Genomic DNA, 17,226 nt, shown 5'->3' with positions numbered 1-17,226 from the left:
TACGTACATATACTGTAGAATTATTACAGTAAGTTTGATTAACATCTGTCACCACAGTTATTTTTTTTATGATGAGGTTTTCTTTTTTAATTTTTTAATGTTTACTCGTTTTTGAGAGACAAAGCATGAGTGGGGGAGGGGCAGAGAGAGAAGGAAACACAAACTGAAGCAGGCTCCAGGCTCTGAGCTGTCCGCACAGCCCAACAGGGGCTTAAACCCACAAACCATGAGTTCATGACCTGAGCTGAAGTTGGACTGAGCCACCCAGGCACCCCTATGATGAGGTTTTTAAACATCTACTCTCGGAAATTTACAGCAATGTTAACTGTCAACATGCTGTGCATTACATCCCCCAAACTCCTTTATCTTATAACTGGAGGTTTGTACCTTTTGACTATCTTCACCCATCCTCCCCCTCCCCCACTGCAAACCTCCCTCTGACCAACATCAAATCTCATCTTTTTCCCTGAATTTTTTTGTTCTTTAGATTACACATATAAGTGAGATCATTACAGTATATATCTTTTCCTCTCAGACTTTATTTCGCTTAGCATAATGCTCCCAACATCCATCCATGTTGAGACAGATGGCAAGGTTTCTTTTTTTATGGATGAATAACATTCCATTGCATCTATATACCACATTATTTTTACCCATTCATTCATTGATGGACACTTTGTTTCCATACCATGACTATTGTAAAGCTGCAGTGAACATGGGGTTGCACATGCTGGATCACATTGGCAGTTCTATTTTTAATTTTTTGAGGGCCCTCCATAATGTTTTTCATAGTGGCTGTACCAATTTACATTCCCACCAGCAGGGCGCAAGGTTTTCCTTTTCTCCACATCCTTGCCATCGTTTCTGTCTTTTTGATATTGGCCATTCTAATAGGTGTGAAGTGATAGCTCCTTGTGGTTTTAATTTGCATTTCTCTGATGAATAGTGATGTTGCACTTTTTCATGTGCCTGTTGGCCATTTGTTGTCTTGTGTTTGGAAAAATTTATATTCAGTTCCTCTGTCCATTTTTGAATTGGGTTGTGTTGTTTTTGTCTTTGCTATTGAGTTATATGAGTTCTTCATGTATTTTTTATATTAACTCCTTGTCAGATATATAACTTGCAAATATTTTCTATCGTTCCATAGGCTGCCTCTTCATTTTGTTGTTGGTTTCCTTTACTGTATAGATGCTTTTTAGTTTGATGTAGTCTCTTTGGTTTTGTTGCCTTTACTTTTGGTGTGAAATCAAAAAAAATTATTGCCAAGACCATTGTCAAGGGCCTTACCCTCTGTTTTCTCCTAGGTGTTTTATGGTTTCAACTCTATGTTCAAGTGTCTCATTTTTTTTTTCTTTCATTGATTTTGAGTTAATTCTTGTATAAGGTAAGGGTTCAGTTTCATTCTTTTTGCACATGGTTGTCCAGTTTGCCACCATTTCTTAGAATATCCTTTTCCCATTATATATTGTTGGCTCCATTTTAAATTAATTTACCATATTGACCATATATGTGTGCGTTTTTCTGGGCTCTGTATTCTGTTCCATTGATATATGTGTCTGATTTTATGCCAATATCATACTGTTGTGATTACTATAGCTTAGCAACATACTGTAGTTTGAAATCAGGAAGTGTGATGTCTCCAGCTTTGTTCTTTTTTTTTTTTTTTTTTTAATTTCTTTTTAATGTTTATTTTTGAGAGAGAGAGAAAGACAGAGCCTGAGTGGGGGAGGGACAGAGAGAGGGAGATAGAATCTGAAGCAGGCTCCTGGCTCTGAGCTGTCAGCACAGAGCCTGACGCAGGGCTGGAACTCACAGACCAAGAGGTCATGACCTGAGCTGAAGTCGGATGCCGAACCAACTTAGCCACCCAGGTGCCCCATCCAGCTTTGCATCAGGTTTTCTTGAAGAGATCTGAGTGGCACACTGCTGTGGCAACCACATTCATTCTACCTGTTATGCCAGTACAAATCTTCTCTATATACTTTTCGGAAGCAGCTCCTGTACAGTTTTATGAGTTTGTTACATAAAAGCTCTATTGTGTCTTTTTCGACCAATACACCTATAATACCATAGATCTGGCATATCATATGGTCCAAGTTGCAGGGTTACTTGTATCACAGCCTGAATCTTCTACAGATCCCCTTCCTGATACAGGCCCTATTCAAACCTGTTAGCCTTTTATATCATCCAGTAGATGGACTGGAATAGTGTTTCTAGGTGGAATGTATTGCCTCCAGAATCTGGAGAGATCCACCGGGTATTGTGCTTGCTTCCTTGTAGCAAATGATGCAAATGTAGCAGGCTTTCACTTTGTAGGGGATGTTCATCATGCCCTTTACCCCTGGTCTCCTAAAAACTATAAGAATGGCAGACCCTCAAATCTTTATAGAGTTTATCTCTCACTCTCTGAAACATATCTACACAAGGCCTTCTGTATGGTAAGCTAACTTTTGCTTATCTTGTCCAATCAGCATGTTGTCATTGATGTGCTATTCTATGGAATGTCCATATGACCTATAATTTAGATTATGTCATCAAAGGTACAGTGGTTAACCTACCCTGGAGCAGAACTAAGTGAATATTTTCCATTCCGTGTGGATGCAAACGATTTCTGGTCCTCATCTGATAGAGATAGAAAAAAAAACATTTTTATTTTTTAACGTGTTATTCATTTTCTGAGAGAGAGAGGGAGAGCAGGGGAGGGGCAGAGAGAGAGGGAGACAGAGAATCTGAAGCAGGCTCCATGGCCCACAGCCTGATGTGGGGCTCAAATTTGCCAACCACAAGATCGTGACCTGAGCTGTAGTCAGACGTTTAGCTGACTGAGCCACCCAGGCGCTCCAGGAAAAAGATTTTTGAATTGCCAGATCAGTGGCTGTATATGATGTACCTGAGATCTAATACCTCTGCTGTATGTAGTCACCGGCTAAGAGTAAGCCAGGAAGACAGTGGCCTTGGTGTAAATACTGAGGTGGACCCAACAGAGGAGCAGCTGGAGACTAGCCAGCCAACTACATTTCGCCACAAGTTTTGGGAGAGGCCTGATTGGCAAACCTCTGTGGCTGTCACAGTGCTCATGGTAGACAAATGGGTCTCAAGGAGAGAACAACTGGAAAGAAAGACCCACCAGTACCCCTCCCCCACCTCCTGACCTTACTCCCTAGAGAGAATCACTGTTAACATTTTCTTTCATATCCTTCCAGAATTTCTTTTAAGTTTATTTATTTTGAGAGAGAGAGAGAGAGAGCAGGGATGGGCATAGATAGAGGGAGAGAGAGAATCCCAAGCAGGCTCCTCACTGGCTGCGTGGAGCCCAACGTGGGGCTTGATTTAGTGAACTATGAGATCTTGACCTGAGCTGAAATCAAGAGTTGGACGCTTAACTGACTGAGCCACCCAGGTGCCCCTCCTTCCAGAATTTCGGAATCCATTTATACGCATGTCTTTTTTCTTCTCAAACCCCATGGGCTCATGCTATAAAGAGTGTCCCATAACTTCCCAATGTGTCTTGAATATCTTGCCGTACAAATAGGTATACTGCTACCTCAGTTTATTAAACAGCTACATAAAATTCTACTTACTTCTGTCATAATTTATTTCTGTGGCTTAGTTACATGAAATATTCTAGTCTTTAAGTTTTTCCTTTGTATTTAAATTTATTTCTGTTATACGTAACCAAAGATTTCTAACACAAGAAAAGAGAATGAGGACAAGGAAATAAACTTTATTTGACAGATTTTTTTAGGATAACCAACTGAAAATTACTTGAACAGAAATTGAGCTTTGCTGGAGAGGTAACTCTTGAGGAGAAAAATCTGCATACCCGTACTAAAAAAATTCATACTACTTTGGGAAACTATGAAGAAACTTTACACAATTATATCCAGAGTGAATCCCAAGATTCTGTCCTTGATTAATTATCAAAGGATGAGAAAGAGATGAGTTGATTAAAAAAAAAAAAAAAAAAAAGCTTACTTCCATAATCCAGAAGGTTTATATTGACCTGAGTGGCACTAGATCTAATGGAGGATAGCTGGACCATAATAGGGATGTGGCAGGATTAAAGAATTGCCAAGTCTAATTAACATCAAGGGACTATAAAGTACCAGCAGGAATAGTAACGTCATTTCTACCAGTTCAATAAAATCAATTGAGTATTTAAACAAACGGAATATTTTCAAAATCCATATTTGGCCTCATTGGGGTATATGAAAACATAATGAAAACAAAAAGAAAAGAAAGACTGCCAACCAATTCAATATTTCCAAAAACAGTTTTTATAGTCTTCAATTTTATTTCTGTAGACACTCCATCTCTAAATCTACAGGAAAATCCATTTAATATATGCTTGTTGGTGCAGGTAATAAACATTTTATAAATGCAGTTTATAAGCAGAGGAATTCACATAATTCTAGACCACTTTATGCAAGCCACTTGTGCCAAAGAGCCTGAAGTATTATATACTGGGCTTAGTCTGGGTTGAACAGACTAGACTTTTGATAACATACATTATCTCTAAGGCAGATCTATACCGATTTCCCAGTTCAGGGAGTTTGCAGTGAAGTCAATTAATAAGGCCAATCAAGTCTATTATTTGTCCAATAGTGTCTAATAACCATAGCCTAATCATTTGACAAGTATCATTAAGCATATTGAGTAAAGAAGTTAGAGTCTAAATTTCAGCTGTGCCACATACTAGTTCTGCAATTGTAGGCAAGTTAAACTTTCTTTTTAAAAATATTTTAATGTTTTTTAAATTTATTTTTGAGAGAGAAAGAGCATGAGCCAGGGAGGGGCAGAGACAGACGGAGACAGAATCTGAAGCCGGGCTGGAATTTGTGAACCGTGAGATCATGACCTGAGCTGAAGTTGGATGCTTAACCAACTGAGCCACCCAGGTGCCCCTGCAAGTTAAACTTTCTATGCACCAATTTTTTTATCTGCAAAGGTCATCAGTGATAAGTTTTTTTGTGTGTGTTTTGGGTTTTTTTTTAGGAGTAATCTGGGGCGCCTGGGTGGCTCAGTCAGTTAAGCACCCGATTTCGGCTCAGGTCATGATCTCCTGGTTCATGAGTTTGAGCCCCGCATAGGGTTTTCTACTGTCAGTGCAGAGCTTACTTGGGATCCTCTGTCTCCCTCTTTCTCTGCCCCTCCCCCCCCCCGCCCCCCTCGCCATGCTCTCTCTCTCTCTCTGTCAAAAATAAACATTTAAAAAAATATGTGGGAGTAATCCTAGTAGCATTTGGTACATAATTGATATTAAATAAATGGCTTCCCTAGAGTTTCTTCCCTTTGCACCGAAAAATCATAACGGAAATGTAAGTGGTAATCTGTGTCTTTCACTAGCCAAAGTCTGCTGGGATATGGAGATTTTTCTTGTACTTGTGAACATTTTTCAAGTACTTTGTACTTGTGAACAAATTTGCATAATATGAACAGTGAAACAGCAACCCACAAAATGCAAGAATATTTGTAAAATCCTGAGGTGCCTTGATGGCTCAGTCGGTTAAGTGTCTGACTTTTTGGCTCGGTCATGATCTCACTGTTCGTGGGTTCGAGCCCCGTGTCGGGCTCTGTGCTGACAGCTCAGAGCCTGGAGCCTGCTTCGAATTCTGTGTCTTGCTCTCTCTGTCCCTTCCCTACTCATGGTCTGTCTCTCTCGGTCTGTCTAAAATAAATGTTAAAAAAATTTAAAAAAAAAGAATATTTGTAAATCCTGTATCTGATAAGAGGTCAGTATCTGGAATATATAGAGAACTCCTAACATGCAACAATAGCAAAAGCAAATAGCCAAATTTAAAAACAGGCAAAGGATTTAAATAGATGTTTCTCCAAAGAAGATCTACAAACAGCCAATAAGCACATGAAAAGATGCTCAACATCACTAATCATTAATGCAGCGCAGATCAAAACTGCAAGATAGCATTTGTTAGGATAAGTAATAACCAGTGTTGGCAAGATGGGTCAGCCCCTCCTGATACACACAGAATGAATTTCCCACAACAATAAAAGGAAAGGGCAGTTTTCTTCCTCAAAAGATACAGAAGAGATGACGAAGGAAATGAAAATGACCGAGGACTAAATATAAAGACAATATTGTCCTTTTTGTAGAGAGAGTGCGAGTGGGAAAGGGACAGAGAGAGAATCTTCAGCAGGCTTCAGGCTGAGCGTGAAGCCATGCAGGGCTCGATCCATGACCCTGTATCATAAAGACAATATTGTCTTAATGGAGACAAGTAATATTTGAGAAATTAAGGCACAGATTTAGAGAAATTAAGTAACCTTCTATTGATCACCTAGTAGCAAACTCAAGATATAAAAACACTAGACTTGGGGTGCCTGGGTGGCTCAGTGGGTTGAGCATCTGACTCCTGACTTCGGCTCAGGTCATGATCTCCTAGTTTGTGGGTTCGAGGCCAGTGGGACAGGAGAAACCAGATTTGTAGCAGCAGAGACTCTTTGTTGGCCTTGAAGAAACAAACTGCCATTTGGAGAGGTCCATATGGCAAGGAACAGTCAGTGACCTCTAAGAGTCAAAGCTTTCAGTCCTAAATCACAAGGAATTGAATTCTGCAAACAACTAGTGAACTAGAAAAAAGGAACCCGCGCCTCAGATGAGATTGAGAACTGAGTAGACTTGTGTCCAGATTCCTGACCAATGAAAACTGTAAGGTAATAAAATATGCTCTTTCAAACCACAAAAACTTGTGGTGATTTTTTATACAGCAATGGAAACCTAATGCGAGTATCTTTATAGTAAAAATATTTATATAAAATGTCGAATATATTTAATATTTTATATGTATTATATATTGTATAATATATTTTACACTATAAACATATAGTATATAGACTGGCAGATTTGTGCTGCCTTGTCTGATGGTGGAGTAACCTAGTTTATAGGTTCACAGGCATAGGAGTCTAGTATATTCCATGACTTAGGACAATAACATTATAAAATGGAAAGTGCACGGTATTGAGAGACAGGAAGTAGTATTCTGTGCTGGCTCAGCCCCTAACTGCGTAAGTCACATAAATCACTTAACTTGGAGGAGCTTCAGTTCCCTCATCTGGAACAGGAAGGAATTCGACTGAGTTAATTCTGATTCCCTTCTAGCTCTAACCTTCTGCATTAAATGTGTCAGTCATACCTAGGGTATATACATATATTTCGGATATATAGGTATATACGAAAGGGAGGATAAGTTTTTCAAAGTGGTGACATATGAATATTCAGGAACTAGGGGTGCCTGGGTGGCTCAGTTGGTTAAGTGTCAGACTCTTGATTTTGGTTTGGGTCATGATCTCATGGGACTCTTGATTTCAGTTCAGGTCATAATCTCATGGTGATTTCTATCCCTGCATCGGGCTCACACTGGCAGTTCGGAACTGCTTGGGATTCTTTCTCCTCCCTCTCTCTCTCTGCCCCTCCCCCACGTGTGCATGCACTCTTTCTCAAAATAAACTTAAATATATCTATATGAGAAAGAAGCTATAGGAGCAGAGTCTGAAAGTCCAGAAGAAGAGGGTTTGTAAATGCACCTGGGATGTGAATTGTGAGAAACTGAACTTGCCAATTCATGGCCACTCAGAGGATCACAGGCAAGAAATATCCTGTATCTTTATAATTTTGTGGCCTAAATGAGAACATCAGGGTAACTACTAACGAAGCACATGGTAAGTAAGAATATGTTTTAGAGCCTCTATGGGTGCTGTATATGCTGCTCTGTCTTGTGCAGATGGAGACCTCAGTCCACAAACCGCTGCCAGGTTCAAAATGAGATGGCTGGATGCATAGAATTCCATCCTTCAATGCCAGGAGACTCGGTATTGGCACACCTATCACAGAATAAAAGAATGGAGGAAGAACGGCCAGGTAGTCTTTCCAGCAAGATGTATATTTGAAAGAGGAGATTAGGGGCGCCTGGGTGGCGCAGTCGTTAAGCGTCCGACTTCAGCCAGGTCACGATCTCGCGGTCCGTGAGTTCGAGCCCCGAGTCAGGCTCTGGGCTGATGGCTCGGAGCCTGGAGCCTGTTTCCAATTCTGTGTCTCCCTCTCTCTCTGCCCCTCCCCCGTTCATGCTCTGTCTCTCTCTGTCCCAAAAATAAATAAAAAACGTTGAAAAAAAAAAAAAAAAGAAAGAAAGAGGAGATCAAACATGAAAGAGGGTTGAGTCAAAGACATAATGTTTTTCTTAAAGACAGCTGTAAGTCTCTTCAATTCGAGGGAACAGCACAATATGTAGTTAAATGTACACACGAGGAATTAAAAGGGCCTCCGGAATTCATCTGTGCTTTCTCCTACTTTTTCCTATACTGTGTAACTAATCTCTCCTGGATATCAAAGGAAAAAATTCTTTCTACTTCACCAACTATATTAGGTAGACACAAATAGTTTTAGAAAAAATGATGGCTTCACTTTTTAACTTAAGAATGATGGTATTGAGAGGCACCTGGGTGGCTCGATCGGTTAAGTGTCTGACTTTGGCTCAGGTTATGATCTCTTATTTCGTGGGTTCAAGCCCCGTGTCGGGCTCTGTGCTGACAGCTCAGAGCCTGGAGCCTGCTTCAGATTCTGTGTCTCCCTCTCTCTCTCCCCCTCCCCTGCTCGTGCTCTGTTTCTCTCTGTCTCAAAAATAAATAAAAACATTAAAAAGAATGTTTTTAATGTACCTTTTAGGGTAAATTTTATGTTATCTATATTTTGCCACAATTTTTAAAAATTAAACAAATGTTTGCAACACAATTCTGCCATTAGTTTGTAAGGTGTTAATTTTACCACATGTGTATCAGCATTAAAAATCATGGCAAATTGTGTTTTAAAAAGAATGAGGATATTATATAGCAAGTCTTCAATGAATTCTAGTGGGAATATTAGACATTTTTGCCCTTTTTAGTTATGTTGTTGGGGCCTTTCAAGCTGAGCTTAATATCAGATCCTTTCCCACAGTTTGAGTCGCTTTATTCTCATCTCAGCCAAATCTCTAGGTTAAATTCTGGTGATCGGTAAAACACATTAAATATCTTTTGTTCAACAATAACACTTGGCATCAGATAACCTTTGTTACAGGCAAGACTCACTCTGATATTATGTGACATTTTTGGTAATTGGATTTCTGTCTTGTCTTCTATGGCTGAATGCCTATTTTTGTAAACTTCCTAATATCCTAAATGCTCTATGATTGGGCTCAGACTTTCATTTAGCAAATATTTAAAGGGTCTACTGTGTACAGTGCACTACTTTAGCTGCTTAGGTTAAAATCGGGAAGAACAAAAAAAGTCTTTTTAGTACAGTATGGGAAACAGTAAATCATAAATGTAATTAAGCTACAAATGGAAATGTTCCTGGAATGCTTGAAGGACAGCAATGAGTATGGATGGACAGAGAGGGCAGTAGTGGGTCAGAGAGGTAATGAAGAGCCAGGTTAAACAGGGCCTTAGGAGAACTATAGAGGCATGGTTTTAATTTGAGAGAAATTAAAGGCATTGCACTTTTTTAGAAAAGTAATATGATCTTCCCTCTCTCTCTGCCCCTCCCCTGCTCACGCTCTGTCTCTCTCTCTCTCTTTCAAAAATAAATAAACATTTAAAAAATTAAACAAAAGAAAAAAGGGGCACTTGGATGGCTCCGTTGGTTAAGCGTCTGACTTCAGCTCAGGTTATGATCTCAACGGTTGGTGAGTTCCAGCCCCAACTTGGGCTCTGTGCTGACAGCTCGGATCCTGGAGCCTGCTTGGGATTCTGTGTCTCCATCTCTCTCTCTCTCTCCGCCCCTCTCCTGCTCGTGCTCTGTCTCTCTCTCAAAAATAAATAAACATTAAAAAAATTTAAAAAAAAAGAAAAGTAATATGATCTCACTTATATTTAAAAAAAATTTTTTTAACGTTTATTTGTTTTTGAGACAGAGAGAGACAGAGCATGAATGGGGGAGGGTCAGAGAGAGAGGGAGACACAGAATCTGAAACAGGCTCCAGGCTCTGAGCTGTCAGCACAGAGCCCGACGCGGGGTTTGAACTCACAGACCATGAGATCGTGACCTGAGCCGAAGTCGGCCGCTTAACCGACTGAGCCACCCAGGTGCCCCTCTCACTTATATTTTAAAAGACTCAAAAAAAAAAAAAAGACTTATTTTAGCTACACTGTTGATAATAGATTCAGGAGAGTCACAAGTAGAAACAGGGAAACTACAGCCATAATACAGGCAAGAGGACTTCTGTTTTTGGTCAAGATGGAGTAAGAGTGACTAAATTTACCTAGCTATCTGAAATAACTAAAAAACCAGGAAATAATATATAAAATGAGTACTGGACATCAGGGAGAAGAGAATGATTCCTTAGAGAGGGAAAACACCTAAGGTGAGCCCTGTGATTGCCCCCAGCATACTATCCGGGGGGGTTTCTACGTCACAGTGCAGGGGAAGGCAATCTAACAGTGGCCGAGCGGTCCTACCGAGTTTAAGAAATGGAGCTGGGAATTAGAGAACCAACGCAGCTAGAATTTGGGCAGAGTGCCAGAGAGGAAAGAGCTGCACACAGAGTACAGAGGCTGCAGAGGGTCACTCTGAGGGTCTGGATGAGTTCTGAGCAGCACGTGCATATGAAGAAACTCCCCAAGGACGCGAAAAGAACCACCTGAAATCATGAGTGGGAACCGTTCCTGGGGCTCCCAAGAGGTTTGGAATCGTTTGTATTCCCCCTAGCCAGAGTGGAAAAACTAAGTAGATCATGGGACAAAAAGTAGAGAACTCAGAAGGGTGTTGCTTCAGGACTTGGGGGGGAAAAATTGCCCTAGACTGAAGGCTGCTCCATCACACCTAACAAGCTTAAAAGAAAGCCTCGATCGCCGCTGGGGCAAACAATAGATTAGCCAAGGTCTTAAAAGGGAAAAAAGGTGAGGAATGTGAGGACCAGATGGGTTTTGAAAACTCCAACCTATTCCTGGGATCTAGGAGGCCACATGCAGGAGTAGGGCTGTGCACATGCTCAGAAGAGACCTGAGAAGATCCTAGGCTGTGACTTCTGACTGGCGTTGAAACTATACACAAGCAGGAAATGATGGCTGAGATAAAGTTGTAAACTGCCTGGGGAAATAGAGAAGATGTGCTCCAATATGCACAAAGAATCCCTCAGCAAAGACTGAGAGATTTCCCAGTTTTAGGCCTTAAAGGAAATTTCTCTCCAATTATTAGCTGACCCCTGAGCTAATGGAGGGGCTTCAGTGTCTCTACACAAAAAACAATACAGAATTTGCAGAATCGGTCTGGAAGCGTCACTGAACAAACAACAACTACAACAAATAGCAACGACAACAAACCCTGGGAAGGGGAGAGACTCTGATTTCCAGAGTTGCTTAATTATATTATTTGAAATGCCCCATTCCCAACAAAAAATTAGGACGTATGCAAAGAAATAAGAAAGTGTGGTCCATACATAGTGGGGAAAGAAAGCATTCAATAGAAAGTGTACCTGAGGAAGAGCAAATGATTTACTAGAAAAAGACTTTAAATCAGTTATTTAAAATATGTTCAAAGAGGGGCACCTGGGTGGCTCAGTCAGTTGGGCGTCCAACTTTGGCTCAGGTCATGATCTCCCAGTCTGTGGGTTCGAGCCCCGCATCTGGCTCCATGCTGACAGCTCAGAGCTTGAAGGTGCTTTGAATTCTGTGTCTCCCTCTCTCTCTGCCCCTCCCTTGCTCGCGCTCTGTCTCTCTGTCTCTCTCTCTCTCAAAAATAAACATTAAAAAATTAAAAAAATAAAATAAAATAACTAAGAGAACACTATATCTAAGGAACTAAAATAATGTTTGAGAAAAATGTCTCATCAAATAGGGAATATCAATAAAGATAAAAAATATTAACAAGATCCAGATAAAATTTCTGAAGTTGAAATATACAATATCCGAAATGAAATAAGCACTAAAGGAATTTTGAGCAGGAATAATAAAGAAGCAGCAAACTTGAAGATAGTTCAATTGAAATTATACAATATAAAATGGGGGGAGGTATGGAGCCATATATATATATATGTATATATATATAGAGAGAGAGAGAGAGAGAGAGAGAGAGAGAGAACAGTTTTTGTAAACAATTAAAATTAAATTTGTATTCATCCAAGTTAGATTGCTATCAATTAAGATGTTACCAATTAAAAAAAGATGTTAATAATAAACCACAGAGCAACCACTAAAAAAATAATTAAAATATATAAATAGAAATAAATTAAAATGATACCCTTGGAAAATCTATTTAACAGAAGAGAATGCAATAATGGAAGAATTGAAGAATGAAAAGACATAGTAAGTGGCAAAATGGCAGATATAAATCCTCCTTTACCCTTATTACATTAAATGTAAGTAGATTAAATTCTCAAATGGCAGAAATTGGCATATGGCTATGTAAAAGGGGGGAAAATATGATCCAATTTTATGTTGTCATTTTAGATTCAAAGGAAAAATAGGTTCACCATAAAAGGATGGTAAAAGATATGGCATGGAATACTAACCAAATGAAAACTAGAGTACTATACTAATATCAGACAGTATGGTTTTAAGACAAAAATTGTTATGGGAGACAAAAAAGGACATAATGACAAAGGTTAGTCTATCAAGAAGAAATAACAATTAAACATGTACCTAATAACAAAAGCCCAAAAGTCATGAAGAAAAAAAAAAAAAAGAACAAAACTAAAGGGAGAAAAAATACACCATTTTCATAATGGATAGAACCAAGCAGAAGACCAGTGAGTAAATAGGAGACTTGAAGAACAGTGTAAACCAATTACACCTAATAGACATCTATGGAATACTTCAATACCCAACAACAGCAAAAGACATATTTTTGTCTAGCATGTACAAAACATTTTCCAGAATAGAACATATGCTATGCCATAAAACAAGCCTCAATAAGTTTAAAAAGAATTGAAATTATAAAACTTATGTTCTTTAGCCACAATGGAAGAACTTAGAAACCAGTAACAGAAAGACATTAGGGAAATTCACAGGTATTTGGAAATAAAACAATATCTAAGTAATCAATGGGCCAAAGAAGAAATCACAAGGAAATAAGAAAATAATTTGGGATGGATGAAAATAAAGACACAATATACAGAAACTTATGGGATACAATTAAAGCAAGGGTTATACTGTAAACCACCTACATTAAAAAAAGAAGAAAGAACTCAAATCATTTACCTGAACTTGTACCTTAGGAAGGAAGAAAAGAAGAACCACGTAAACCCAAAGCGAGCAGAAGGAAGGAAAGAATAAATATTAAGAGTAGAAATGAATGAAATTGGGAATACAAAAACAATCCAGAAAATTCAAAACAAAACGAAACAATGTTGGTACTTTGAAATGATCAACAGAATGGAGAGACCATTAGCTAAACTGACCAAGGCTGGTTGGGGTGGTGGTGGTGGGAAGACTCAAATTACTGAAACTATGAATGAAATAAGGGACCTTACTGTGGACTCTACTGAGCTAAAAAAAAGATTATAAAAGAATACCATGAACAATTGTATGTCAACAAACTAGATAATCTGCAAGAAACAAATTTCTGAAAAACCACAAGCTACAAAAACTGACTCAAGATAATATACTGAAATAGATACGTGAAAAATAAAGACGTCAAGTTACTAATAAAAATTTCTGACACAGAAAATCCCTGTCGAGGTGGCTTTGCCGATAAACCCTACCAAATGTTTAAAGAATGAATACCAATTCTTCATGAACTCTTCCCCCCCCCCCAAAAAAAAGAACAGTAGGGAACACTACTCCACTCAGTCTGTGAAGCCCATATCACGATGATGCCAAAACTTGACAGAAACATCACAAGGAAAAATACAGATTAATATCTCTTCTGAATATAGAGGAAAAAAGTCCTCAAAAAATACTAGCAAACTGAACAGTTGTATATAAAAAAGGATCATATGCCACCGCCAAGTGAGATTTATCTGAGGAATGCAAAGTTAGTTTAACATCCAGAAACAAACGCAGTAATGTAATACACCACATCAGTAGAATAAAGGGCAAAACCACACAAATATCTCAGTGGTTGCAGAAAAAGTATTTGACAAAATTCTATACCCTTATGTGATAAATAAATTAGGAATAGAAGGAAACACCTTTGATTGGATAAAGGACATCTCTAAAGGCTGACTCAACATTGAGAAATCAATTAGTAGGGGCACCTGGGTGACTCAGTTAAGTGCAGACTCTTGATTTCTGCTCAGGTCATAATCTCACAGTCGTGAGATTGAGCCCTGTGTGGGAGGAGACTGTTCAGGATTCTCTCCCCCTCTCTCTGCCCCTCCCACGCTCCCATTTGTGTGTTCTTTCTCTCTCTCCTCTCTCTCTCTCTCTCTCTCTCAAAATAAATAAGTAAACATTTAAAAAAATCAATTAGTATAGTTATGCCTGGCTGGCTCAGTCAGTAGAGCATGTGACTCTTGTTCCCAGAGTTGTGAGTTCAAGCCCCACGTTGGGTATACAGCCTACTTTAAAAAAAATCAATTGGGGCGCCTGGGTGGTTCAGTCCGTTAAGGGTCTGACTCTTGATTTTGACTCAGGTCATGATCTCACAGTTCATGGGTTCGGGTCCCATATGGAACTGTCATCACAGAGCCTGCTTGGGATTCTCTCTCTCTATCTGCCCGTCCTCCTCTCACGCTCTCTCTCTCACTCTCTCACTTTCTCTCAAAATAAATGAATAAACTTAAAAGAAAAACCAATTAGCGTAATCCATCACATCCATCATATCAAAATATGATATCGACAGAAGTAGACAAGCAGGGGAGGGGCAGAGAGAGAGAGGGAGACACAGAATCTGAAACAGACTCCAGGCTCCGAGCTGTCAGCACAGGGCTGGAACTTGGGAACGGCAAAATCATGACCTAGGCTGAAGTCGGACGCTTCACGGACTGAGCCACCCAGGCACCCCTGTGGGAGGATTTTTAAATGTAAATGTGATTTCTTTAATGGATATAGGACTAGTGAAATGATTTTTTTCTTGAGAGAGCTTTGTAGTTTTTTGTAGTCAAAACATTTCTCCATTTAGCTGAGTTGTCAAATGTGTTGTCATAAAGTTGTTTATAATATCTCCTCATTATCTTTTTGATGTCACTAGGATGTTCTTAGTGTTTTGTACTTGCCTTATTTGTTAACTTGGCCTAATCTTAAATCTCCCCAGCTGGCAGGGAAGCTAGCATACTTAACCAAAGTCTCTACCTAGAAAGTTTTCTCTAAAGACATTTAAAAATTCTTAAGTTTCCTTCAATTACTCCTTAGGAGACTCCATGCATTTGAAAGACTGGCCCATCATTGAGGATATGAGAGAGGCAGGAGATATATGAAAAGACTGAATAAAATCAGTGAAGTGAGGGGTGCCTGGCTGGTTCAGTCAAGGGAGCCACTCTTTATCATGACTTCAGCTCAGATCATGATCTCGCGGTTTGTGAGTTCGAGCCCCGCGTTGGGCTCTGTGCTAACACTCAGAGCCTGGAGCTTGCTTCAGATTCTGTCTCCCTCTCCCTGCTCCTCCCCTGCTTGCACCTCTTTCTCTCTCTCTCTCTCTCTCTTTCAAAAATAAACATTAAAAAAAGTAAAAAATAAAAATTTTAAAAAGTCAGTGAAATGAAAAGAATCTGAATAAGTCACTCAAGGGTCATTCTTCTTCTATCAGTTAAGTTCATGTTTGAACAACCTGGGCAAATGACATTTTAGCTTAGTTTCTTAAAACTTGTTTCACAAAGATTCTGTTACCTCCCTTTAGCCTTCTAGCCCAAAGATAATCTATCTGAAAGGATGCTTCCTAATGTCTGTGCTCATGTGACTGTCCATTTCTGCTCATGCCTTGTTAAAATAATTGCTTTGATCTAGTCTAACGCCCTTCGTCCCTTGGATGGGACCCTTGTACTCTGATTCCACCTACTAGTTGGTGCCTGGAATAACAATGGATTTTTCCATCAGTCCTCTTTTACGGCTGTGAATATGGAATTTGTTATTGATGGAAATCGGCATCTCCTTTAGGAACTTGGTGACACTGTTTGGATTTTAAACATCTTAATCTTAATCTTTAATCTTACTCCTTCAAATTCCCATACAATATGTCCAAAGACCTTAATAAAGCCAGACAGGATAGCAAGGCACTTTTAGAAGAATGCTCTTGGAATTTTTATAGAATCCTATGATGGCTAGTTGTTAGACAAATTTCTGAAGATCAGTCTCTACTGTTAACTTTTCAGTTATTGGAGAAATAGAATAAATTCCACATAAGTTCCATGCAAATGTCTAATTGATATGTGACAATAGCTTAATGATAAATTTATAATTAGATCTTTTTTTCCTTAGCGATTGCCCTAAGGATTACCAATAATAACTTAATTTATAATAATCTAGTTTACATTAATGCCACCTTAATTTCAAGAGTATATAAAACTTCTGTTCTTATGTAGCTTTGTCCCTTACCATGCTGCTGTTGTCAGAAATTGCAGGTTTATACATATATGCCCAACAACTTGCATTTGTAATTATTGCATCATGCAGTTGTCTTTTATTTTTTTTTAATTAAAAAAAAAAAATTAACGTTTATTTATTTTTGGGAGCGAGCTGGGGAGGAGCAGAAAGAGGGAGACAGAGGATCTGAAGCAGGTTCCGAAAAGTGAGCGCAGAGCCGGACGTGGGGCTTGAATTTACAAGCCGTGAAGTCATGACCGAGCTGAAACCAAGAGGCGACCATTCAATTGGCTGAGCCACCCAGGTGCCCAAATTTAAAAAAAAAAAATAAATAAATAAAAATTTAAGTTTATTTATTTATTTTGAGAGAGACAGAGTACAAGCAGTGAAGGGGCAGAGATAAAGGGACAGTCCCAAGCAGGCTCCTCGAGATCAGAGCAGTTCCCAACACAAGGCTTGAATTTACAAAACTGTGAGATCATGACCTGAGCTGAAATCAAGAGCCAGAAGTTTAACAGACTGGGCCACCCAGGTGCCCCCTGCAGTTGTCTTTTAAATCAGATAGGAAAAAAAAAAAGCATGAGAAACAAGTAGTACATTTATACTCTATTTTTATATTATCTATGTAGTTACCTTTATTGGTGCTCTTTATTTTATTTATGAGGATTCAAACGGTGCCTGACAGCCTCAGTAGATAGAGCATGAGGTTCTTGATCTTCAGGTTGAGTGTTCAAGCCTGTTGTTGGGTATAGAACTTACTTAAAAAAAATACATGAG

The sequence above is a fragment of the Panthera pardus genome, unplaced genomic scaffold, assembly GCF_024362965.1.
Source record: "Panthera pardus isolate Hobbes unplaced genomic scaffold, ASM2436296v1 HiC_scaffold_6, whole genome shotgun sequence".
Lineage (NCBI taxonomy): Eukaryota > Metazoa > Chordata > Mammalia > Carnivora > Felidae > Panthera > Panthera pardus.
Note: the sequence above shows the minus strand (reverse complement) of the source record.